Consider the following 14,770-nt stretch of genomic DNA (forward strand, 5'->3'; position numbering starts at 1 on the left):
CCTTATTTTATAAAGTCTTTTTTGCTACCTACCACATTAATTGCTTGCCGGTAATGTATTAGCTTAACTTTATTTGCCGGTAATGAATGATTTTCAACTTCTTTTCTCTAACCGAGGGAATAATAGCACATGTGTCATTAGATTGCCAAACCCTCAAGATAATTTTCTTCAATTTGATGAAGAACATCCTGCCGGTGGAGCATTGCTCTGTCTTGCCAGTGGAGCATCATATTGTCCTGCCGGTGGAGTATTTGTTGGTTCTACTGGTGGAGGGGTATCCCCAATATTTAGATTACCTTTTCTAATCCATTGCTTTGAAAATTATTGCTTAACCTCTTCAACCTTTTCTTTACCTTTCAAGCTAGTACTTCTGTTATCTACCGGTGTACCTTTACTTCTACAAAATTTAGGAATATGACCAATCTTGTTACATGCATAATAAGTTACATTATTTTTCTAAATAGCTTTCCCATAACCTATGCTAGTTTGTGTTCTACATTTATTTGATAAATGACCAAATCTTCCACAAACATAACATCTTACATTCATTCTGCAATTTTCAAAGTTATGACCAATTTTGTTGCATTTGGTGCATTGACCAGTGGGAGGATTGATGTTTTGATAATTCCTAGATCTACATTCATTTGCCCTATGACCATATTTATTGTAGTTAAAGCATTTTCCATTGAATTTGTAAGTATTAGAAGGTCTTACCGGTTTGCTGTGATCCTGGGTATTTGCAGTATCAGAGCTTTCTCCAACTTCAAATCCAATTCCAGAAGTGTCACCTTTGGGTTTTTGATTCTTCAATAAGGTGCCAAGTTCTTCTAAGCTTTTCTTGAATTTTTCTTTGTGTTGATTTGCAGTTTCCAATTCCCTTTCCAAGATTTCTTTTTGTCTCATTAGTTCATTTGAGTCATTTTGAGTATGCATCAAATCTGTTTTCAACATGTCATTTTCATAGCTAAGTCTTGTGTTCTTATTTGCTGCATCACTTAGTCTTCTAGTCAATTCTTCTTCATTCTTCTTTCTGTCCTCAATCTCTTTGCAAAATCTCATAGTCATATCCTGCATTTCATTTTTTGTTGTCATGATCTCTTGTTTCAATTTGCTTATCATATCATTTAGTGATTCCTTTTCATCATTCTCATTTTGCAATTTTTCACAAAGTTGTCTTCTCTTATTTCTTGTAATAGTAAGATTTTCTTGAAGTGCCTGAATAATGTCCTGAGTTGCTTTTAAATCATCTTCTAATTTGATATTTTTCAACTTCTCTGTATCATAGTCAGTAAGAGCTCCTTCAAGTTGCTTCATCAGATTTTCCATCTTTACCGGTGTCAAGATCTTCCTCAAGCTATTAGGCTTCTGAAAATAGAGGACCAGGCTTTGATACCAATTGTTAGGGTTCTCAAAGATACTGAGAGGGGGGGGGGGTGAATCAGTATCTGACCGGTAATGAGATTTTCTTAAAATTGGATATGCAGAACATAAAGTAACAGTATACCGGTATGCAAGAATTAATGTAAATAATAGAATAAAAAACATCCACATGAAAAGAACACCATAACACAAGATGTTTAATGAGGAAACCCGGTGTGGGAAAAACCTCGGTGGGATTTATGACCCACAATATTCACTTACTAGCCAATAAGAGAATATTACTTACAATAGGGGCCTGCACATGCAGGAAGGCCAACTGCCTAGAGCACACTGCTCAATAAGAAGTCACACTGACTTACAATGAGGATTATGCAAATCCAATGATCTATATTGCTTTACAATAGCATCTTTAATGCCAGATTTAGTACCGGTTCTTGCTCTGTTCTTTACATATACCCTTGACCTACAATTCGCACATTAGGTCTGCCTTATAATTTATTATGCTTCCTATCCATATCCTACAAATGACTACAATGATCTCTTTTATATACAAGAGTCATTTTACAATTTGCCAAGTCGGCTTACAATAATAAACAAAATATTACATATCAAAAATCCTGTCGGCCTTTGTGCCAGTATACATGTTCTTTTCTGTACTAGTGTACATCTTTTGTGTCGGTGCCGGTGTAGATTGATCTTGCTGATGCCGGTGCACTGTCTTGTTTGAATAATTCTTTGCCGGTATAATGTCTTGCCGGTGCCATAGGATTGCAAGGTTGCCTGTGTAATTCTTTGTCGGTATAATGTCTTGCCGGTGCCATACGATTGCAAGATTTCCTGTGTAATGCTTTGCCAGTATAATGTCTTGCCGGTGCCATAGACTTGCAAGATTGCCATCAATGACAAAACCTTCAATCACACACAATGTCTCATTGGAGTGTCCATATGCCAACAGGGGGCACAACAATCATGTACTCCATCATTTCGTTGTTTGGGACATATATGGGAATTACCCTGTTCAATGCAAGTCCTTCCTTAGAAGCCGTAGTAGTTGCATCCCTCTTCAATTTGTTCTTTTTTTCTTTATTCATATTTTATTTTTTTATAAATTCATCAAAGTAAGTATTGTAATAAAACCTGGGTTGCTGACACAATTGAATGTTTGAAAGGTGAAATAGCATTTGCAACAATGTACGCACCTCCACCTATGCCTGCATTTCTAGCTAATGCATTTTGAGGATTAACAACACCCATTCTTAATCCCATCCCACTGTCACTTGCAAGTGGAGTTTTTGGACTCTTTTGAGGGGTTTGTTCTAAAGCTTGAAACAATAGATTTGGAGTAGCAATGGATAGAGTTCATGTTGTACTTGCCATTTTTGTCATAACCTTTCACTTCTTCACACTGCCTTGATCACTATCCATGGGATTCTATAAGTGTATAATATCTTCTACAGTTGGCCTCTTGTGAGAGATTTCTTGGTGTTTCTCTTGTTCACAACAACCAGTACTAGTACCCATGTCATCCTCACCGGTGGTAGTGGCACTTGATTCAATACCAATAGCATGTTATGGTTGTGAATGTATCTGAGTGTTGGTATCATCCACACCAATGAAAGTGGCACATGATTCAACACCATGACCAATCCAATGTTCTGGTTGTGATTGAATATGAGTGTGGGTAATATCCCCAAATCCCCACCAGTGGCACTTGCACTAGCACTTGATTCACCACCAATAGGATTACCTTGTTAAGCTAGTGGTTGTGATTGAATTTGAGTGTCTGCATAAACTAGATTTGAAGATTTAATAAAATAAGAAGCATGGTTATGAGTAATACCTTCCTATGATAATTCACCTCCAATGACTGGTGTCTCACCATTTTTTCTTGGAACAAGTTCTGTTGGTAGTGGCATCTAGTCGCCTTCACCTTGGGGACCCAGACCACCACCTTCATAACCCAATTTTTCTATCAAGGTTGCCCTTTTGGTATATTTTTCTTTCATGGACTCACTCAATTTTGCAGACCCAGAGTATGCAGTAGATGTTTGAGTTGCTATGGTATTGGTATTCTCATCAGCCTCATCCTCATCCTCATCCTCATCCTTAACACTTTCATCATATGCTTCATTGGGATGCTCATTATTCCACAATTTGCTAAATTCAAAATCCTCTGGGATTTCATCAAGATCTGCACTGGTCTTTGGTTCATCGAGATTCTTCCTCATAGTCCAAAAATCAGTAATTTTGGTTCTATTCCACCTTCTGTCCTCACAATCTGTCTTTATGTTTTGTGGGATAGCTTTTGTAGATGGATGAGCAACTTTTTGGTAGAAACTATTGGACCTCCAGTTTTCATTTTGATTTTGTTTGCCTTGCTCTGTTGTTCCCTGTCCCATAATTTGTGATGACAATTCTTCTATTGAAATATTTTTGTCAGCGACAGTTTCCTCCATCACTTTTTTGACCTCATCTGAAGTGTCCATGTTTTTCAACAATTCTAGCAATGGTTTACTTTCATGTTGAAATTTGCTTGCAGAGTTTAGATTCTTCCAAAGTGTTTTCAGAATGACCCTGCATGGGTCATACCATCGGTAACTATCAGCATCAAAATAAAAAATCTCCAAAGAATTATGTGCCACATTAAATGCTCTTCTGTCAAATGTGAACCCTCCACATGAGAACGGTAACGAAGGAAATATGGTCTTCTTTTGCTGGCCATAGAAGAGTTCATCTGCAGTCTCCATTTGTCATACATATTCCAATGTAAAAATCCTCTCTATCACATGTATTGGAAGTTTGTTGGGTTGTATTCGTGCTCCATAAAACCTTAACACTGTATATTCTTCTATGAGGAACCAGTTTGCCAATTGTATTTAGATCCGAGTTGAATGCAATCTCTACAAGACACAGACAATCTAGGCATTGGAGTGTCTATAATTTCATGATACATTGGTGCCAAAAAGAAGTCTACAAAATGGTTGTAGTTCCCTCTTTTATCTTGCATCCTTATCTTAGGCGCCCATTGATATATTGGAGCCACTGTTCTATCCTTGTCTTTCTTGTACACCTGAATCTCAAGCTTGGTGGTCTCAAACATTCCACGAAATTTACCTAGAAGAAGATGACACAAGTAGGTTGTGAACCTAAATGTCTTAGAGCTACCTCCTTTAATCATTGCAAATTGATTGTGCATGGATTGAACAATGTGTTCAACAAAATTATATCTGTCTGGTTGAGGAGTATAATGGATATTAAATATCATTTGAAGAAGGCTTGCACCCACTGTCCTATCACTTTCCAATCCAAGACAAAATGTTAGTAGGGCAATAGTATCCTTAACCCATGGCACAAAAGTATCAAAATTATAAGGAGGCTTATGGTTGTGATCCAAGTTGACACCATCAACTGTTATACCTTTGACAAAACTATCTTTCTCATCTTCACTGACAGCTTCATATACCTCTACAAGCTTTTCTAGGTCAATGTGGACGTTTGAGTTTTCTACTCCAAGCCCTATATCCAACAAACTCTTAAATTCTTTTTTGGTGATGGATAAAATTTCCTTTTGGGTATTCTTATTAACAATTGCTCTTCTACTTTCATCATAATTTTCGGCGCACAACATGACAATTTTTGGGAAAGGGAAAACTTGAGGTAACATAATGTGTCCCAATCCAACATTCCACGATGCAATTTTATTTGTTTCCGCTCCTATTTTAGGGTTATAAACTTTCCAATTTGACCCTCTAGTGCTATTTGCCAACTTTTTAGTTCTAGTTTCCCACTTACTCTGCAATGCAAATCTAATTTGTGTTGTTTGTTTCTTACCATGGAGAACAAGATAAAAAATATCATGTTATTCATCAGTGAAACTTGAGGTTTTAACCAGTTCAGTTACTTTGGTACAGTCTATATTTCCTGTTGTTGTGCTTTTCATTTTGCCCATCGCTGGTAATGGTTAAAAGATGGTGCTACAACTACACAAGCTCAAAATTGTAAATATTAAACCCTAGGTTTTACAATGAAAGTATAGGTGTTCGGTATTTTACCCAGAATTTGAAGCTTGAATTTGGACTAGCGAATACACAGGTTATAGACTGGCGTTGGCAAACTCTATTGTGTCCCTCAATCTCATTTCTAAATCTGAAATCTCCCTGGTTAGCTACTAGCTAGTTAGTCCAAAGAAAACTTCACTTAATCAAAACCCTCAAAGGAAAAATGGTACAATTCGTACAATAGTCGATGTAGTCTCAAATTTTTTATTAATTTTAACAAATACTACCGGTCACACCGACACATGTCGCGGATTTCTAGAAACATTCTAAATATTTTTTATGCTTCACAACCTCGATTCGATATAGAGCTTCTGTCATTGATCTTCTAACATCCAATGATCATTCGTGAATGAATTTACTATAGTCTATTCATTGATTATACTTAATTAACTTTAACTATATAATTAAAATTTAAGTATACAAATAAAGTCCCAGACAGTTCATAAAAAAATCATCTTTTGTAAAGGCAAATAAACCTTCCAACACCCCAGTGAGTGGCCAGCCTATTGCTAAGTTGGCCAAACCATTTGTGTATCTCTATGTAGCACCACATAAGCAAAAAATATGTCAGGTAGTCTTGGTCAAGACCATTTGATGGTGTATTTGAATGCTAAAATGAAGTTTGAGGAATCCAAGAAAGAAATGACACATAATGTTCATCTGATGTTAAGTTTGTAGAGTGCCAGAGGCTTTCTTATCAGTACAGGCCATGGAGTGATGCATCATGTCATCGAATTCTTTCGAGCATCCAACTAGGTTCGCTACAACCAAGATTCACTAAGTTCGAGAGCATTTTGCAGGGTATGCTCGGTGCAGGATTCTTAGAATTAAATGACATGTTGCCGCCATTGTTTGGAACTTGGAAATCAAGAATCATTGCCTTAGGGACATGGGAGGAAAGGATAAATACGTCTAGGGGTATATACATTTGCATTCAGGAAATGTTTCTCTTAGATAAGTGTGTGATTGTGGTAGTAATGTGAAGATGTTTGGATGCAAAATATTGCAATTGCAGAAGGGCTTTTTGCAGGAGATATACAAAGTCCTAAGTACATCATAAATGGTCTTAGGTTAATAAGGTTGATGCCAATGTATTGTTTAGGTTACTCTAAATTTTCCTATTTAGAATGGATGGAATTGGAAAGATTTATAGGGGTGTCATTATACTCTAACAACTAGAGTGGTGAAAGAATGGGGGTTCCTAATAATGCTCCCACAACATTATGGCGAGGGATAAAGCCATTGATTCTTTCATTATGCACAGAACATTGTAACATTGAGCCTTTGAGTAGGAATTGATTGGTTATCCTCATGACCTTTCTACATCACACACCTCCAAAAGTAAAAGAACAAACAGAGAAACGAGCATTTCCATCCCGTAGCTATAATGATTCATATGATCTTGAAGGATACGAACTTACTGCAGAGGTGAGATGGAGATGACACATATCCTGATTAATGAACTGGAAATTGTACTAGCCTTCATATGTCATGAGTTCACACTCATTGGAAAATGTGAAAGAGACTTAGAGTCCAAGCCTAATTAAGGCTAATACGACCCGTAGTCATCCATCAGGTTTTTCTATAAATGCCTTTTTGTATCCTTTTTGAGCACAAGTTTGAAGAAGATTGCAGGCTTTCTCTCTGAGTTGCGAGTATGTATACTCCAATTCTCCTGGAGGATACGAAACAACAAATGGCCTTTTTGGGAGAAATTTTAGATAAGAGGCTTGGGTAGGTCATGGAGTCTAGTCATCCCTTGGTCTTCCATGCGACGAAGAGAGTGTCGGGGAAGAAATTTCTGTGTGCTAGGTATCACTATCGGGCAAATTCTGATATCCCGACAATGTTTTTGGCTATAGGGATTCATCTGGGAATATTCAAGTCGTGCATGAAGAAAATGTGTCAGATGGTGTTTCGACACTCCTTCTTGGGCGGTATAGAGGAAGTGCTGGATAATATTGACAGAGAGAAAAATCCCCTTGGTTGGTTTCTATTATCGAACCGAGCGCATAAACGTGGAAAAATATGGGCTTGTGTAGACTCCAAAACCAGAACAATTTAGAGCAACCTTTGTAGAGCATAATCAAAGTCTGATGTTCTTTCTCTACATCTCTGGAGGTCTTGTGTCATCCCACCCCTTCAATCTGAAAGACTATGTCATCTTGGAAGGGTTGGTGGGGAGATAGGACATCGGGGTCAACAAGCAAGGGGTGGAGCTGGATGGGAATGACTGGGAGATGGGAACAGGGGAGTTGTGGTACTCGAATGAAGACCAAGATATTGTGGATATTGTGGAAGGTCCTACTCATGTGGGATGCAATGTAGAGTGCCCTGTGGTAGCATATGCCCTAGCTATGCTGGAAATGCAAAAGAATGAGGCAGACTTAGCGGAGGATTCAGGTTAAGGGTACAACAAAGTTTTTTTTATCTGTGTCGATGTTTGTTGTTTCACTCTCTGTTTTACCTAGGGTAATATGTAATAGCAAAATACACTGATATGGTAGGATTGGGAGGTAGTGGGTTTTTTTTGAAATTTTGGAAATGATCTATGGTTTTTGAATATATGGGTGGTAAATGGTCTATAGGCACCCCCAATATGTACCTCCCTCCTTTTTTGAAAGTAATAGAGGTTTTGGCCTATCCAGCTATTTACCAATAAAAAAAAACAATCAATTAATGATTGTTGTTTATCTAAATTTATTTAATTCATTGTTACTGGTACTCTTCTTCGTTATTGTTTACACATAAATATCATTTATTAATTATTTATGATCCTGATTTATTAAGTATGTTTTCCTCCCACCAACTTTCCCATTGAGTTACTATTTGGACCACCCACCCCACTGGCACCAACAAATTGATTGTTTGCCTATAAATTGGACATTGAGGTTCAGGTGGCTCCAGTCTAACTATACACTTCAAAACTAAGAGTGTTGGAAATGCTTAGTAGCACTAGTGAGTTCTCACTGTCTTAGTTGGGAGAAATGGACACGCCTATCAAGCTCGATTTGATGAAACCACAGGGATCATTTCTGGGAGAAGTAACTGATAAGCGGTTAAGTGGTGTATTGCGGAATGACCACATATACATTATGCATTTGGTGAAGCAAGTGCTAGGTTTGGAGTTTTTATTGACCCGTAATAGGCACAGGGTCAGCTCTGACATCCCGTCTTTTTTCCTGGCCATGCTCTTATATGAGGGGGTTTCCAGGGAATGGGCAAAGAAGCTCACCCAGATGCTATTTGAGCATAAGTATCTGAAGGGCATTGATGTTGTGCTTGACAATATGGATGGGGCACTTGGGGAACTCGTCATTCCCCTACCAGACAACTAATACTACGTCAGACCTCAGGTGGTAAAATACCCAATTGTGTATACTAAACAATTGGAGTTGTTATAGGGTCGACGGGGTAACATAAGCACGAACATCAATTTTCTCCTCTATTTGGCCAAAATCAAGGAACCCGAATGGGATGATTGGCACTGGGACTATCTAACTAGTGAAGGGTTTCTTGATGAATTTGAAGTCGGCGAACAAGATGCTGAGGAGATTGTTGGACAACTAGAGTTGGGGAGCGGAGAGGAATGGATTTTTCAAGATCGGTGGGACGTAAGGGATGTCGCAAGAGGGGAAGCCCATGCCAAATGTGAAGAGGATTGCCCTGTCATCCTCCTTGCCAACAAAGTTAGGGCCAGGCTCGCCTAGGCAGAATAAGAGGCTGTGAATGCAGTTACGCCAATGTGTTGACGAGCCCGAACTGCTTGAAGAATGGGAAACTAAACCACTATCTACGTCTAGTCTACTTGTACATTTTTTTTGGTTATTGGTAGACTAGTACTCAGTTAGATTACTCCTGTGTTATAGACTATAATTTATCCTTAAGGGTCTTTTTATAATAGAGGTTTTGGAAATAGTCCTCTGTATATTGTTACTGTTCGGAAAGAATGCATGAAATGGAATATATTAATATAAAACAATATTTTTTATGTATTCACAGGTTTTTTTATTAGAGTATTATTATAATTTCAGTTATGTATTTTAGTTATGAATATTGAAATCTTCTCAATGCGAGAAAATATTTAACCGTTCTATATTTCTATAAAGAGTTCATCGTTATTCAACAACACTGTAGTAAAGTAGGCATTGGGGCTTGGCCCATCATGATTAGAATCTGTTAGAGTATTCGGGTATTTACTTGATTAATTAAACATTATTTGTTTAATTATTTAAGTTCTCTTTATCTCTTTTACACTTGAGCTAACTTTAGGTGCATATAATTAATTATTTTAATTAATTATTATGTGCAAACCTAGGTTTTCCCTTTTAGGGTTTCTTGACCTATTAAAGGTTGAGTTCTTTCTTTTCATTGTATGAAGAAGGATTATTATTGACAATACATTTTTGGAGAATATTGTGCTCTCTCTTTTTGAGCATATTTTTCCTGTGTTTTTGTTCCTTTTGTGATTTGCTTCCTTGCTTCTCCTTGTAACAGGTTTTTCAACTTGCAGAGATTATTTGGGCTCCTATGGTGTTGTATTTTCTCAACTCCTATATGGTATCAGAGCTTCAGATTTGCAGCTACTTGTTCTTGTTTTGAGAATTTTTTGCTTTGGAAGCAGATATGGGGTTTCAGGAATTTTTTTTATGTACCTAGGGTTTGACATTTTTTTCTGAGCACTTTGGGCCTAAACGGACCTCACCATCATGCTCAAAAGGCCCAAAAACCCCTATGGTCATATAAAATTTGACCTATTTTGGTTCCTGAGCCTCTGAGAGTATTTTTTTCTCAGATCCAGGCCGTACGGCCCTGACACGCATTTCGAGGAAAAAATTCAATTTTTTTTTTTTGCCTTTTTACGGCATGCAGGCCAGATTTTGATTTTTTATTAAAAAAATCTTCAAAAAAAAAAAAAAAAGGCAGGCGAATAGGGTTTAAATTTTTTTTTTTTTTTTTGAGTTTAGGTTTGTGGGTATTGCAGGGTACCGGACTGACAGGCCTGCCAGACCTATTAGTTTGGCCTCTGCGGCCCCCATCGGTGGCTCCTCTCTTCCTGGCCCCCAGTGGCTCCTCGCTTCTTGGCCCCCGCCGGCCCTCTGGCTCCCTGCCGCCCCTGACCATCAGCTCCCTACTGGCCTCGACTCCCCGCCTCCGGTCGTCGCCGCTGCAGCGCCCCCGACAGACCTGCTCCCTGGCCGCCGCTTGCTCCCTGTGCCGCTCAGCTCCCCGACAGTGCTTAGCCTTGACCGCCGCTTGCTCCTTGCGCCGCTCAGCTCCTCGACAGCGCTCAGCCCAGGCCGCCGCCTGCTCCCCGCGTCGCTCAGCTCCTCGGTCGCGCTCAGCCCCGACTACCGCCTGCTCCCCGACCGCCTCTTGCAACCCACCGCCCCAGTGGCCCCCACCCAATTTTTTCTAGTCGACCACCACCCAACCACCCGACCACCACCCGGTTGCCATCCACTGGCCACCAGACCACCAAAGAGCCACCAAACCTCCTTTTTTGGCCTTTTTCAGGGGGGTTTGGTTTTTTGGCTCTATCTTGGGCATACCGAGTCATTTTTTCAAAAATGAATAGGCATCGGAAAGCTGGTTCCGAGCCCGACCTCATGGTGTTGGTAATTTTTTTTTTCCAATTATGTTGTTTGACTGTGTTTTTTTTTCCAGTCAAAGTGAGGTCTAGTTTTTGCACTCCGGGAGCCATATAATGAGCATCCGAACTCCGTTTTTCAAAATTTTTATATTTTTGGAAAGTGTGTGTTGCATACTTTCCAGCCATCTGAGTTTTATTTCTAGATTCTACTCCATGCATATTTTATTTATTTTTTTGCTTTTTAGCACTCTGGTGGATATCGTGGTTGTTTCAGGTCCCGGGATCTCTTCTCTGAGTAGGATGTCTCTATTTTGGTTCACGTTTCTATTTCCAGTCTTCTCACCATTGTAGCTTGTATTTATGCAAATGCATTGAGATAAAGTGCCATCATGCATTGTTTACTTGGAATCTTGTATATCTTGTGTCTTGTTGTACATGCACTATTGATCAAGTGCCATGAGGGGGTTGATGTTTGCATGTTGTTTGCTATCTTCCTTTGTCCAGTGAGTGTTCCTTCCATGACATTTGCCTCATGATGTGTGTCAAGTGAGTGTTCCTTCCACGACACCATGTACTTGTCTCAGCACCTTTGATGTTCTTGGTTCTTCGTCATACAATTTTTTTTGTTGTTGTCCTTTTCAGTGTTCCTGTCCCTCTCCCACTTCTGCATTATGAGGAGGTTTATCCTGTTGGTTCTAATGCTTCCATGGTTCGATTGATCAGCTCTTCAGGCTTTGGTTTCTCATGCCATCTATATCTTTGATTTCAGTGTTTGCCTTGTTTTCCATCTGATTCGAGTAGTGTCATTTGAGGGCACTCATGCAGATTATAGTCTTCTTTACCCGGTCATGTTCTATTTCAGTGGAGGTTCTTCAGATCAACAGTTATTCTTCGATAAAGTTTGCAGGTTCTTCATGCTTCAGTGGTATTCTTTTCCATCTCTTTTTGGAGTGGAGTTTTGTTCCCATGTGGTTTTCTCTATTTCTCTAGTTCATAGAGATTTCATTGTATTTGGGTACCTCATCAGGCCTTGTTGCCGGGGCCCATCTTTATTGCTTTCAGTAGCTGTTCTAGGTTTTAGCTTTTCCCTAAGTCTAGCTTAAAGGGGGGTGTTAGAGTATTCAGGTATTTACTTGATTAATTAAACATTATTTGTTTAATTATTTAAGTTCCCTTTATCTCTTTTACACTTAAGCTAACTTTAGGTGCATATAATTAATTATTATGTGCAAACCTAGGTTTTCCCTTTTAGGGTTTCTTGACCTATTAAAGGTTGAGTTCTTTCTTTTCATTGTATGAAGAAGGATTATTATTGACAATACATTTTTGGAGAATATTGTGCTCTCTCTTTTTGAGCATATTTTTCTTGTGTTTTTGTTCCTTCTGTGATTTGCTTCCTTGCTTCTCCTTGCAACAGGTTTTTCAGCTTGCAGAGATTATTTGGGCTCCTGTGGTGTTGTATTTTCTCAACTCCTATAGAATCTAGTTTTCATGGCAAGTGGCTATTATTATAATGTTACCATCAACGTTATCTAATGATGTGTAAGCGTTCTATATTGCTATATAAAGAGTTCATCGTTATTCATTAGCACTACAGTAAAGTAGGCATTGGGCCTTGGCCCATCATGATTAGAATCTAGTATTCATAGCAAGTGGCTATTAATAGAATGTTATCATCACAGTTATCTAATGACGTGTAAGCGTTCTATATTGCTATAAAGAGTTTATCATTATTCATTAGCAGTAAAAAGTCATTGTTTTTCTGCACATTTGTTAATTTTCATTTAATAAATATATGTAAATAAGAGACTAACAAAACATGTACTCAAACATAATTCAAGTATTTTCATCAAATTTGCAACAAGGATAGAAAAAATGAGATACAAAATTTAACTGCAACACCTTGAATTAAGCTAAGATCAATGTGTTTCTCCGTTGGGAATTGAATTCATGAAATACATGATGTATTGTGACTGAATTTGACAAATAGCTTCTAGATCTAAGAAAATGTTGCCTTACAACATATCCGAAATATTTAAGCAATTTAATTGACTCCTTTAACCAAAGCATAAACATAAACTACATACAACACAACAATGCAAAGAATGAAACAAATCCTTGATTCAATTCCATTCAAAAGATAATAGAATCACACAATGGAGAAAAAAACTTGAATTATATTTCATTTATTGAAATGTTATCTCTGCAACAATACAAAATATATGTCAATTCTTCAAATTTTGCAAGAAATTTGACACAAGACTCATTATAATTGCTTTGGAAATTGACATTACAACTTTCTCATTCACCTGGACATGTTACTGGATCCTAGACTCAGACTAGAGACTTTAGAACCGAGACTTTGGAACCCTGTCTCATGGCCTTGAATTACCTTGAGATTTCTCCTTGTGGTCCTTGTGTACTATATCCTGTTAGGTCCAAAAAAGTGGGTTGAAGGTGTTAGCTGCTGCTGCCTTGGAAATTGGGATGATGGCAGGTGAAAGTTGTTAGCAACCTTCCAAAAATGGCATTGTCACTCCAAAATTGTAGGGGGACAAAAATGTAAAAAACATCGACTAGTCTTCCTCCTCATCTAAGCTTTGTTGGAGGATGGCATAAAACTTGTTGTAGCGTTCATCCATCTTGCTGATTGGCTAATCAAAAGTGTTTATGCCTTGCAACCTATTCATTGCAGTCTTAGTTGCTTGAGGTGGGACCCTTGCCACATCCACAACAAACTTATGATACAATCCATCCACATCCATGATCCTATCCAAAATTATACTATAGGAAGCCTCTTGATTTGGATCAGATTTCAATGCTTCAAGGACTTGTGCTATAGCCTTTTCAAAATATGCACGCCAAAATTTCAAGTCCTTAATTTGATGGAATGTCCCACCATTGTAGCCCCTTGAGTGATTTAAACCTATCACTCATTGCTTTCTTTTCCTTCTCAATGATTGAGAGCTCCTTGATCAATTGACTATAGTTTTTCCATGTCACTTTAAATTTCCTTTGCTTCACTCCCTTTATTTTGAGATGATGCCAAAAGAATCTCCTTCAATTGTTGCCCCTTTGAAAACCAAGTAGCCCTAATAGGTTGCAAGAATAAAAGAATGGAATCCAAATCACTGTCAATCTTGGTTAGAGAAGAATAATTAGCATGGACTTCCTCTAATTTGTCTATGACTCTACCGACTACCTTCAAAATTGAAGCCTTTCTATCTCATAATAATTCTTTGAAGCTTCCTCTTTGACTTCTTGTAGCTCCTTTGTGGCCTTCTCTAACTCTTTAGGCCTTATTCCTCATGAGGTCCCTGTCTCAGCTTTAATCAATTTTTCTTTTAATTTGCAATTTTCAATGAATAATAAATGATAACTATGATTAAGCTAGGCCAAACTGTCCCTGAGAATAATGTGCTTTGCCTCTAAATCTTGTACCACTATCTGAGCAAATTGGGCCACATGGGAAGTTAGAGAAACAACCTCTCCTGCAGTGGTGTTACTCGCTGTCATAAAAATTACTTCCCCCCTTTGTTGTTTAAATCCAAAAGGAACAATTGGCGGATTGACATTTGATCCTCTAGCCCAAACTCTAAAGGCTTTGATATCTACATTTATCCCGGACCCATAGTTCTCATATTCTTTAACATACCTTGGGTCATTTTGCCTTATTATTTGGTCTAACAAAAATATTTTTCTATGGTCCCATCCTAGGACTAGGAGCATGCCACTTTTG

The sequence above is a fragment of the Cryptomeria japonica genome, chromosome 1, assembly GCF_030272615.1.
Source record: "Cryptomeria japonica chromosome 1, Sugi_1.0, whole genome shotgun sequence".
Classification (NCBI taxonomy): Eukaryota; Viridiplantae; Streptophyta; class Pinopsida; order Cupressales; family Cupressaceae; genus Cryptomeria; species Cryptomeria japonica.